This window comes from Aedes albopictus, chromosome 3 (genome assembly GCF_035046485.1).
Source record: "Aedes albopictus strain Foshan chromosome 3, AalbF5, whole genome shotgun sequence".
Taxonomy (NCBI): Eukaryota; Metazoa; Arthropoda; class Insecta; order Diptera; family Culicidae; genus Aedes; species Aedes albopictus.
In genome coordinates this window covers 12,425,546-12,439,160 of record NC_085138.1, presented here as the reverse complement: position 1 = coordinate 12,439,160, position 13,615 = coordinate 12,425,546, and positions in this window count along the sequence as shown.

Here is a 13,615-nt window from a genome sequence, read left to right as displayed (position 1 = left end):
CGCAAGGAAGTCGATGGGCAACGCACAGTGCGCGTGGACTCTACAGCTAATTAAATTTCCCATTTTTTCCATACAACGGATACCATATCCGCGCGACCAATTTTCCAATATATAGGGGATGGAAGTGACGTTGTGCGGCTCAACAAGAACGCAAGAGATATTAAATCATTGACTATCAATTCAAATCGCAAAAACCGAAAAAATGCATTTTACTTATTTAGATGACAAGTTTTATACATCCCAAACAATTTGAACTCTCAGAATTGATAAGTTAAATCGAATGCCAGAATACCCTATCTCGCCAGGTCATTTCTCTGGACTATTTTCCGTTCCATCTATCTTCGATTTTTCGCGTGCATATGATGAGAGACATGCAGGAATCCTTGTTTGCCACCGCGTTTTACTATATTACTATTATTGTCGTCGATCGATGCTTACCGAACACTTGGTGGGTTTCTGTCCCTCGCCGAGCAGCAGCTATTCGAGCTGAATTGGCTCGTTTCGCATGATAAGGTTGTGCAATTGGGTTCGGAAGCAACACATCGATGCCTGTTGACAGTTTCCCAAAATTGAAGAAAAAAATGTGCTTTTCCAGTCCTCTGTTTCTTGTTCGGGCTCACGTTGTAAAATCAATGACTGAAGGTATTTGGTGTACATACATACAAGGGTGTGTCTTCGCGAGCGATTCGGTAATAATAATTTAATTTAATAGACGGGAATCTCCCTAGGGATTTTTATTTATGCATTGATAGCAGGACACCATAGAGGGGTATAGACAGATATCTACAATCGTACACGTAGGATAAGAAGGTGGTGTAGTTCTGGTTCTACTCGAGGGTTACAAATTTAAGATATATCGAGAGAAACTATTCCTACTGGTCAGCCGGTTGCTCTGTTTTCATCCATCCATGAGGCAAAGAAATGGAGTAAGGATGTACGGGGAAGAATGCAGGGAAATCTTGAAGTTATACGCCAATAACAGTCGAAAAAAAAAGATGTTTATATATTGTCCTAACTTAACGTCAATATCAACATTGGAAAAAAAAAACGAAATTAGAGCCAGTGCAGCTTTCATTAACCCTTTAGTAGTCGAGCTGCTTTATTGTGTACAACACTTTGAGAAATAGAACTCGCTTCCCAAGTAACACATGAAACTAAAATGGAAATAATCCACGCTGCAAACAAGTTGTAACTGAGTTGGCATGTAACAGTTAGTGTTAAAATAGTTATACAGTGGTATGGAATGTTTCCATTTTGTTTGAGGGAATACTTGTAAAACAATAATACAAAGGTAATCAAAACCTGTAGTTTTTAGCAACATGATAATAACAACTTAAAATATCACATTTGTCATCTTTAGTAATTTGAACAAAATCTGGGCACAGGAGGTAAAACCCTTTATTCAGATTATAAATATATAATTTTGGTTATTTTATTCTACCCTTAGCTGATTTGAGGTTCTTTGAAAAACCGATTAGAGGCTTAGGGTAAGTGTGCCCATCTTTGTGGTAATAAGATAAATTCATAAAAAAAAGATCGTAACATCTAATGAAGGGTTTCAAAACGTTAATCGATAGTTTTCTATCCAAATTTGCTGGAAAAATATAAAACTTGATCTTATGTAAAAATCTTCAGATATTTCGAAAACAACTTGAACTGATATCATATCACTATTCGTGCGATTCGTGCGATTTTTATTAAATTTTTGTATACACATCGAAATCATATCGAGCTATGACTGTAAACATTGTTCGATTTGGGATATGATTTAAATATTCTTGTCTACCCGGGTTGTTGCACGTTTGCTTTCGTTTACGAAGGTCACTTCCCGACTCTTGATGATGTTCCTGGATTTGGGATCGTACAGCCTGTACCCTTTGGTACCTTCGTCGAAACCAGTCAGGATATACTCGTGGGACTTCGGATCCCACTACTGCATTTCTTCCACTTCGGCTTCGGAATGAACACCATCGCTTTGGTTCCAAAAACCGTCACGTGGGACAGGTTCCGCTTCGTTCCCGTCCAGGCCTCTTTAGGGGTACCGTCGTGACCGTGGAGATCGACTCAGCAAATACACGGCCGTCGTGATAGCTTCCGCCCAGAAAGCTTTTGGTAGTCCTACTTCTGACAACATGCACCGAGCACGCCCAAGTAACCACAAGCATTATATCATAACATTATTTCAATCGTATTATAGTATGGCTAATGCAAAATAACATTTATTCTACATCTGTCAAGTACATCTACATTATGAATGCATTGAAGCATTACGGGTTTTTGACAGTTCAATTTAGTTCGATATGGCCTTTGTTTAATGCTTCATTGGACGGATTTCGCGCCAACTCGAACAAATGTTGGCAGCACCCTCTCAGATTACAACGAACTTTCTTGGTGTGTAGACCTTGCCCAGATAAGCCACTTTGCATACTCATTTTTCTAATTTTTTTCTCGACTGACTTTTGAAAAGGGCTAAACTTTTTTTATGGATTTTTTAAAAATGTTTTTAATCAAAAAATGACTACTCCTACAAAAAAGTGTTGTATGGGTGATTATCACAAAATAAGTCAAATTTTAAGAAAAAAATACTGAAAAAAATCCAAAATGAGCCCTACACTGAAAAAAATCATTTCTAAAAATTCAAAGTTGATTTATAAAAAACACCATTTTTGATTTTGATGAAATTTTGTCTCAAGACAGGTAATTATGTTCCCTACCAACCGTCCATACATCACAAGATGGGCACTTTTAAGGAAAAAAAGTTTTTCTAACAAAAACTTTTTCTTGTTCGAATGATTTTTTTTTTCAGTGTATTTTGTTATCAACAATAAAACCAGTGAAGGCCATAACAATCCCAGAATCCAATGAAACTCAATTTTCTAGGAGATTTTGTGTTATTTATTCAATCATTTGGAAGGGTTTTCCTATACATAAAAAACTTCAAAATATTACAAATGTATTTTCTTAGGAAATGTAATGTTTGATCGCAATAAATATACAATTATTTATAATTATGAATTTTTCAAATATATATATATGTGTCTTAGAGCCAATTTCAAACATGTTCTTTTCTATTTTTTTTCCGATCATACTAAATATTTTTGGTTCATCTTCTGAATTAGAATACCTGTTTGCCTTTACTTTGTCGCCAGGAATAGGCAAAAAACTATGGAATTTCTGAGTGCCTGGTATTGTTTTGGCGTTATTATATATTTCTTCGAGATCTTCTGACATTTTAATGTACTGTTCAGTGGATACGTAACAGAAATTTAATTTAGTTATATTTTTATCTGTCTGTACAACTGCCCAGTTATATAACTCTCGTGGAGTTGTTATGGTATTTGGGTTGGGATATGGTATTTCGCTTGAGAGTGCCACCAATAGCATCACATGAACCTTTACCGTGGGACGTTGCAAAAAAAATGCCATTCTGCTCTTAATGCATGCTTTGACTGGAATCTACATAGACTAGCAAAGTTCTTCTTATTTTTGTATTGTGATGCTGCCCCATCAGACATAAAATAAATTTTAGAAAAGTTCGTTAATTGTTTCATAAAATCTATCATTTTTGAGATGAACAACTGGACCGCAACTGTATCGTGAGCCATTACTTCCGATATGATAATGAAGCTAACATTTACAAGTTTATTATCTTTCATATAGTAAATTTCAAATGGGTGTATTGTTGCTTGCGAGTTGTTCCAATGATATCCTTGAGCAGCGTTTTGAATTATGAATGAATAGTTTTCAGAGAAATCACAAATCGCAAGAATTTCATCATCCTTTAATGTATCTTTTTTATTTCTGAGAAATGATGATTGTTGTTTATGAATAAAGTCGTGTGTTATAAGTTTGTCAATTTTATCAACAAGATACGGAACAAATTCATCAACAGGTTTAATAATCGTTTCTTAATTACAGCGATCAGTATTCAACCACTGCTGAAATATAATCTCTTCTTTGTCATTTGATTCTAATATCAATGTAAGTTCCTCTTCAATGTGTTCATTACAAGCACACTTTTCACAAGCACGGAAAAAGCAATTATCTGTTCTGGTGGAAATATCGCAAAGCATTTTTTGTATTATTTCATCTTGTGACACAATTCTTATACCGTTGAACATTAAATTTACATTTTCATGAATAGTACATATGCATACATTATGTATACCAGTAGAATCAAGTAAAATACAATGCTTTGGTCGCAACTGTGTAAATACTGTGAAACCAATATTCACAGTTTTGTACATATCTACAAAAATCATATAAGCCTCTTTGAGCGACATCATCAAAAGTCGTTTTTGAACTTGTTGTTTTTTTTTCCATTTCGAACCTCAGAAACAAAATCATTTGTTCCTGGAATTGGCCTGCTGATATCATTATCATCAAAAAATTCTCTTACTATTTGTTTTGTATCGTCATCAATACCATGCCCCCTTCTTTTTTCGGTGGTACAAAGAATACCCTGTTCATAAACAAGATCCTTCACCTGCCTCGCCATATACATTGGTGCGTTAAACTCTCTTGTGATTTTATTTACCGACTTAGGAAGTACAGATAGTATTTTAATCTGTTCGCTTCTGTCAGTTGTAGGGTGATTGAACTTATCCTTTAACTGCATAATTATCTCGTCATACGCCTCCACTTTGCCAACATCCGTTGAATCTATTCCGAAGATATTTTTTCGAACTGCTTTCGTAATCTGCAATGATTTGTTTATGCGATATTCCATACTTCTCATGTTTCTAGATGAGATTGGCGATAAACTCAATGTTTCAGCAATGGTATTAAACTTCTCAATATTATGGGGACCCTGTAGTTGATCTGTTGACGGAATTGACTCCAATGATGGAATAGATGGTACCATTTCTGTAAGATAAAAGTTAAGGTTAACAATATAATAATGAATGCAGTGGAAAGTTAATGATAGTTATTTATGCAACGAGTTGCAAAAATGATTTTTTTTCGCACAAGTAGTACATTTATCCAACGAGGCTTGCCGGGTTGGATAAATACGAAGAATACTGAAAAATGTAGTTAAGTATGCAAAGTGGCTTATCTAGTCTTGGTGTACATACCCAGAAAGTTTCATTGTAATCTGAGAGGGTGCTGCCAACTCCGAATACGATTTGGGGCGAAATTCGTCCCAAACGTTTCTACCCCATGTTCTTACCTAATATTAGGTAAGGCTATTTATTAGATTCGAACTACCTAATCGAAAAAAAAAACAAATCAAGAGTTGTACCGTCAAGGCACCATTCACCGTGGATTTAAGAGGATTCGGGGCAAATAAGGGCTGTCATTTGACACCAGTCATATAAACATTGTTGGTGCCGCTTTTAATTGCCTTCATTATAGGTTAAAATTAAAGCAATATCCACAGAAGTAAAAAAATTTTCTCAAAATTTGGTGATATAGTACAATTAGTAAAGGGTAGTAGGGTCGCCTAATTCCGTGGTAGGTCACCATTCACCGTGGTAGTAGGGACCCATTCACCGTGTATGAGAAATTTTATTCTACTTTGTTTGAAAATGATCAAAACAACCCAGCCAAGGGAATTTTCTTCGTTTAAATTCATTTCAAGTAATAACTTGCCAGATTATATTAGAAAAACGAATGTTCAAATTTTCGATTTTTTCTAGATATATGGGACAATATGGGGCACGGTGAATGGAGACCATTGATTTTTAGGGTACCCATTTACCGTGCCTTTTTGTTTCAATTAAAAAGTACTAGTAATCGTACTTTCTTGTTAAACTTACTTCGGTAATGCAAAATACATACCTGATATGTGAATTTAATTGCTTCTTGGTGGAATAAAAACGTTACTACATTTAGTTCATCGCTTAAATCATCTTAGCGCAGTTTTCGTTTTTTCACTATGAATGCAGTGAACAAGCAGAAACCCGCTTAATGTAAACACACTTTAGTGTCAAAATGATACTTTTAAATGTTTCACTAGTTTACAACATTTTTGAACTCGGTAAGCTTATGATCATTTTTGGTGTAGAATCATGCCCTGAGTTCGAAAACGCGAAAGAAAAAAATTACAGTAGAGCGGAATTTTTTTCGACTTTCCATACAAGGTTGATGATTTGAAATCGATTTCTGTTCTATTTTTAAGCAAAGTCGCTCAATTCAAACATCTCATTCTCCGTAATCAATGCTCCGATTGAGCTGAAATTTTTACTGTAACTCGCCTACATATGATATGTCAAATAAACGTCGGGAAATAATTTTTAAGTTGTTTTTTTTCTTTTTGAAAAAATACATTTCTTCAAAAATATTTGGGAATTTTGCTAAAATTTAAGAAGATCGTCCCTAAAACTCGTCAATATCTTGAATTTCATCAATCTGACGCAAAAGCTGTTCAGATGATCGAATGATATCATATTCAGCTTTTAATTTATGGAAAATGATTTAAAATTGGTTGAACAAAATGCAATATATATGAATTTTAGTAAATTACATATTTTGAAAAGTTGCAAAACTCGATATTGAGCTAAAACTCAAAAACTGTTCTACTTAAAAATTTTTGAAGGTCGGTTTCGAAGTCAGCACTAAATTGTGTTTCAAAAATTTTGGTCGTTGACAGAAGTTCACGACTTTCGTTTTATTTTGTAAACTTGTGTTTCAAATGAGCGTTTTGACATGGTAACAATACATTAGTGTTGTATTGGTGAAATTGAAGGGAAATTGTCATATCATTCAATCATAATATGGAAATAATGAAAAAATATTCGAAGGCACACGGTGAATGGAGCCCCCACGGTGAATGGCGCCTTGACGGTACCTAAAGCAAATATGAACAAAACAAGAAAATGAATCGGTATCATTCAACGTGTTACTTCTCTTTGGTTATTAAAGGCAGTTCTGAAAAGTAATGGATCAATCGTATAAATCAAAATTCAACAAATTCAAGTGCAGTGCAAAAATAAACAATCCAAAGTGCAACCGTCATAATCTACGGGGCATGTCATTAAGATTGATAGATAAAATTCATTCCATGGGATATACACATGAAATCGACGAATCGATGAGTATTTGTGAGTCATGTCGTGGATTGATAAGTCACAACAGAAGCCCGAATACGAAAAAACGCCGATCGGATGGAAACGACGAAACTATGCAACCATCATTTAGTGGGCAGCAACATCATGATGTTCCAGAACCAGAACCGTCAACGAGTGGTCAACAAATCGAACATGAGCTGGGTAAGTAAGCCTTCAACGTGTTAGCTTCTTTTATATAACTCATTTTGCAGCTCGTTGCAAAACTACATTTTTCAGTATTCTTCGTATTTATCCAACCCGGCAAGCCTCGTTGGATAAATGTACTACTTGTGCGAAAAAAAATCATTTTTGCAACTCGTTGCATAAATAACTATCATTAACTTTCCACTGCATTCATTATTATATTGTTAACCTTAACTTTTATCTTACAGAAATGGTACCATCTATTCCATCATTGGAGTCAATTCCGTCAACAGATCAACTACAGGGTCCCCATAATATTGAGAAGTTTAATACCATTGCTGAAACATTGAGTTTATCGCCAATCTCATCTAGAAACATGAGAAGTATGGAATATCGCATAAACAAATCATTGCAGATTACGAAAGCAGTTCGAAAAAATATCTTCGGAATAGATTCAACGGATGTTGGCAAAGTGGAGGCGTATGACGAGATAATTATGCAGTTAAAGGATAAGTTCAATCACCCTACAACTGACAGAAGCGAACAGATTAAAATACTATCTGTACTTCCTAAGTCTTGGTCGGTAAATAAAATCACAAGAGAGTTTAACGCACCAATGTATATGGCGAGGCAGGTGAAGGATCTTGTTTATGAACAGGGTATTCTTTGTACCACCGAAAAAAGAAGGGGGCATGGTATTGATGACGATACAAAACAAATAGTAAGAGAATTTTTTGATGATAATGATATCAGCAGGCCAATTCCAGGAACAAATGATTTTGTTTCTGAGGTTCGAAATGGAAAAAAAAACAACAAGTTCAAAAACGACTTTTGATGATGTCGCTCAAAGAGGCTTATATGATTTTTGTAGATATGTACAAAACTGTGAATATTGGTTTCACAGTATTTACACAGTTGCGACCAAAGCATTGTATTTTACTTGATTCTACTGGTATACATAATGTATGCATATGTACTATTCATGAAAATGTAAATTTAATGTTCAACGGTATAAGAATTGTGTCACAAGATGAAATAATACAAAAAATGCTTTGCGATATTTCCACCAGAACAGATAATTGCTTTTTCCGTGCTTGTGAAAAGTGTGCTTGTAATGAACACATTGAAGAGGAACTTACATTGATATTAGAATCAAATGACAAAGAAGAGATTATATTTCAGCAGTGGTTGAATACTGATCGCTGTAATTAAGAAACGATTATTAAACCTGTTGATGAATTTGTTCCGTATCTTGTTGATAAAATTGACAAACTTATAACACACGACTTTATTCATAAACAACAATCATCATTTCTCAGAAATAAAAAAGATACATTAAAGGATGATGAAATTCTTGCGATTTGTGATTTCTCTGAAAACTATTCATTCATAATTCAAAACGCTGCTCAAGGATATCATTGGAACAACTCGCAAGCAACAATACACCCATTTGAAATTTACTATATGAAAGATAATAAACTTGTAAATGTTAGCTTCATTATCATATCGGAAGTAATGGCTCACGATACAGTTGCGGTCCAGTTGTTCATCTCAAAAATGATAGATTTTATGAAACAATTAACGAACTTTTCTAAAATTTATTTTATGTCTGATGGGGCAGCATCACAATACAAAAATAAGAAGAACTTTGCTAGTCTATGTAGATTCCAGTCAAAGCATGCATTAAGAGCAGAATGGCATTTTTTTTGCAACGTCCCACGGTAAAGGTTCATGTGATGCTATTGGTGGCACTCTCAAGCGAAATACCATATCCCAACCCAAATACCATAACAACTCCACGAGAGTTATATAACTGGGCAGTTGTACAGACAGATAAAAATATAACTAAATTAAATTTCTGTTACGTATCCACTGAACAGTACATTAAAATGTCAGAAGATCTCGAAGAAATATATAATAACGCCAAAACAATACCAGGCACTCAGAAATTCCATAGTTTTTTGCCTATTCCTGGCGACAAAGTAAAGGCAAACAGGTATTCTAATTCAGAAGATGAACCAAAAATATTTAGTATGATCGGAAAAAAAATAGAAAAGAACATGTTTGAAATTGGCTCTAAGACACATATATATATATTTGAAAAATTCATAATTATAAATAATTGTATATTTATTGCGATCAAACATTACATTTCCTAAGAAAATACATTTGTAATATTTTGAAGTTTTTTATGTATAGGAAAACCCTTCCAAATGATTGAATAAATAACACAAAATCTCCTAGAAAATTGAGTTTCATTGGATTCTGGGATTGTTATGGCCTTCACTGGTTTTATTGTTGATAACAAAATACACTGAAAAAAAAAATCATTCGAACAAGAAAAAGTTTTTGTTAGAAAAACTTTTTTTCCTTAAAAGTGCCCATCTTGTGATGTATGGACGGTTGGTAGGGAACATAATTACCTGTCTTGAGACAAAATTTCATCAAAATCAAAAATGGTGTTTTTTATAAATCAACTTTGAATTTTTAGAAATGATTTTTTTCAGTGTAGGGCTCATTTTGGATTTTTTTCAGTATTTTTTTCTTAAAATTTGACTTATTTTGTGATAATCACCCATACAACACTTTTTTGTAGGAGTAGTCATTTTTTGATTAAAAACATTTTTAAAAAATCCATAAAAAAAGTTTAGCCCTTTTCAAAAGTCAGTCGAGAAAAAAAATTAGAAAAATGAGTATGCAAAGTGGCTTATCTGGGCAAGGTCTACACACCAAGAAAGTTTCGTTGTAATCTGAGAGGGTGCTGCCAACATTTGTTCGAGTTGGCGCGAAATCCGTCTTGGGTAGAAATTACAGCAGCACGTATGAAATGCGTGTTCTAATTGTATATTGTTTCGTACTTCTAGAGTGCTGCTGCGTGAATATGGGTGCATTGCATTGTCGCATATGACACAAAAAGTTTCATTGCATTTTGAGATTACTAGATAACCTTCACTGGTTTAGTTTGTTTTTAAAAAAAGACGCTGAAAAAATAATAATTTGGACATGAAAAAGTTTTTGTTAGAAAAACTTTTTTTCCTTAAAAGTGCCCATCTTGTGATGTATGGACGGTTGGTAGGGAACATAATTACCTGTCTTGAGACAAAATTTCATCAAAATCAAAAATGGTGTTCTTTTTAAATCAACTTTGAATTTTTAGAAATGATTTTTTTCAGTGTAGGGCTCATTTTGGATTTTTTTCAGTATTTTTTTTATAAAATTTGACTTATTTTGTGATAATCACCCATACAACACTTTTTTGTAGGAGTAGTTATTTTTTGATTAAAAACATTTTTAAAAAATCCATAAAAAAGTTTAGCCCTTTTCAAAAGTAAGTCCAGATAAATTTTGAAGAAACTAAGTATGCAAAGTGGCTTATCTAGTCTTGGTGTACATACCCAGAAAGTTTCATTGTAATCTGAGAGGGTGCTGCCAACTCCGAATACGATTTGGGGCGAAATTCGTCTGCTTTATCATATTAAGTCGAAACTGGAAGCATTTCCTCACTTTTTGGTTTTTGATTTTTTATTAAATAACGAGACAATATTTTAAAAATCGGTTTTCGTGCACATGTAGAGTATGGATCAAGGTATCTTTTGATTTTTTTTTAGTGGAAAATGTTTTTCGTTTTTGCAAAAACCATTTTTGAACAAAATTTCACAAAAAAATGGTTTCTGCAAAAATGGAAAACATTTTCCACCTCAAAAAAATTCAGCAGATACCTTGATCCATACTCTACATGTGCACGAAAACCGATTTTGAAAATATTGCTTCGTTATTTAATAAAAAATCAAAAACCGAAAAAATGAGAAAATGCTTCCAGTTTCGCCGTAAGGAGAAACTTCAGAGAATACAAACATGGCTGCCACAATGTCCGACTTGGTCCCCTGTTCACGTTTTCAAGAGCACTAATCTTGAAAATTCGTTAACAAATGCTCTCGATTTGTAAAAGTTGCCTTTTTTTGCAAGTGAGCAAAGCCAGGAAAAGCAAGTGCGGCTTGGTTCGATGCTTCGATCGTCGGGGCCCTGCACCCCCCTCCCCCCTCCTTGCATCCGGCTCTGGGTGCCGGGGTTCGTTTTTGCACTAATCCGGCCAATATGTATATTTTGCTGAAGACGCGATTCTTTTTTAGAATAAAATAGACTCACTGAAAAAATAAATCACATATCCAATGGAAAATTTCCATTAGTTTGGCTATATAACTGTTATTGGATTTTCCGATGAAAATTTCTTCGGAAATATCACATGAAATCAATACGGTCTATGGAAAACATTGGGAAATCACATAGTTTCTATTGGAAAATCACATAACTTCGCAAAATCTATGTCATATTCCTATAAAATTCAATGGACACGCGTATGAAAACAGTCCATGTGAAAATCAGATGAAAACAATGTGAAAACTTTTTTCAGTGTGGAATAGACTAGAATAGAATTGAATAGAATACTGTAGATAAGAATAGAATAGAATAGAATATAATAATACAATAGGTAGGAGGATTAGGGGCATAATGGACACCCTAAGCAAATGATGTGAAATTAGTACGTTAGGCCTGTATAACAGAATTAGAGATGGGCAAAACAGTTCTTCTAAAAGAATCGTTCTCATTTGAACAGTTCTTTAGAAAGAACTAGTTCTCGTGAACCGTTCTACCGTTCAGTTTCTTTGGGTTTTTCGTTGTTTGCTTAATCTAAAGATCTACTAGCGAAGTCGTTATTTTACGTGTTAAAATATTTATAATTACGTAATCACAGAAACCATTTTATGTTTTGCAAACCCAACTCCGCAAACATATAAGATTTGTGATCTTGTGCATTCACTAGTCATTTCTCAAATGCCGTTCTTTGACCGGCTGCATGTCATCGGAGAACTGTCTCTCAGAAACCAATCTTCGTTCTTTGGAAAAGAAGAATAAGCGGTTTTCCCGATTTTGAGAGAACGAAGAACTACCGTTCTATTCAAACGAACGACAGTTCAGTCATTCTTTCCAAAGAACTAGTTCTTTTGAACCGTTCGCGAACGGTTCGCCCATCTCTAAACAGAATACAACTTAACATATTATCAGTTGACTTACAACTTAAATTTGTTTCCTACGTCTTTCAATCATTTACAGCAGGTAGGATGTCTTTATTGTGAAGAAATAATGAATTGTAAACCGAGTGTTTTCAGGGCTGGCAGGAAAGGTACGGGGCGAAAGGGACACCCATCGGGGCATAATGGACACCCCTATATATATCTATATATATAAAAATGCAGTGGCATACGTGGGACCGCGCATAACTTGAAAACGGAAGGTCTGATTTGGATCTTCTAAGTTTTGTTCTGTAAGTTTTCACCCAAGGAAGGCTTATGAGGCAAAAAACATGGAGATACTGAGAGTTTTTGAAAATCGATTTTTCTTACTTTTTGAACGGGGACTTGGATTTGGCGGGGGTCTTGAAACGTCAAAATCACAGTAGGCAAGACAAAGTTTGCCGGGTACAGCTAGTATATATATATAAATGCAGTGCCATACGTGGGACCGCGCATAACGGATGGTCCGATTTGGGTCATCTAAGTTTTGTTCTGTTAGTTTTCACCCAAGAAAGGTTTATGAGGCAAAAAACATGGGGAAATTGAAAGTTTTTGGAAATCGGGTTTTCATACATTTTAAACAGGGACTTGGGCTTGGCTAGGAATTTGAAACGTCAAAAAACGCAGTAGGCAAGACAAAGTTTGCCGGGGACAGCTAGTTTTAAGTAAATTTTGATTATAAATAAAATACTTCATCCATTGCTAAATCTTCGTATACATGTAGATAAGGTAACAGTTCACTTGTTTTTATGGTGGACACACTCCAACACTCGTAATACCTTATTTGATGCTGCTTTGGAATTATTAGTTAAATGCAAGGTTAAATGTCATTGGGGTGATTTGTATTACCTGTTGACTTTATGTAAATAAATAAATAAATAAATAAATAAATATAAGAATTTCACCATATGAAAAACATTTCAATTTCTTTTATATTTTGGTTATTTTGGAGCAATATAAATGATACTTTTGAAAAATAGAACCATGACTTGTTCCTTTACACTTATGCATTAAAAGTTATACATAAAAGTCAACGATTTCGGCAAAAACAGGGGTGTCCATTTCGCCCCGGATGTCTATTACGCCCCTAATCCACCTACATAGATAGATAGAAAAAAATGGATGGAATTAAATGTAATGGAATAGAATGTAACTGCATAGAATAGATTGGAATAGAATAAAATAGAATGGAATATAATAGAATATTAGGTATAATGATAAAAAGACTAGAATATACTAGAATAAATTTTCCCAAAGTTTCACGTCTTTTGTTATTGAATTAAAGGTAGTTCTTTGGTTTCATGAGTTCTTTTTCTTTCCTACTATTTTCCTCAAACAATTCCAAAAATA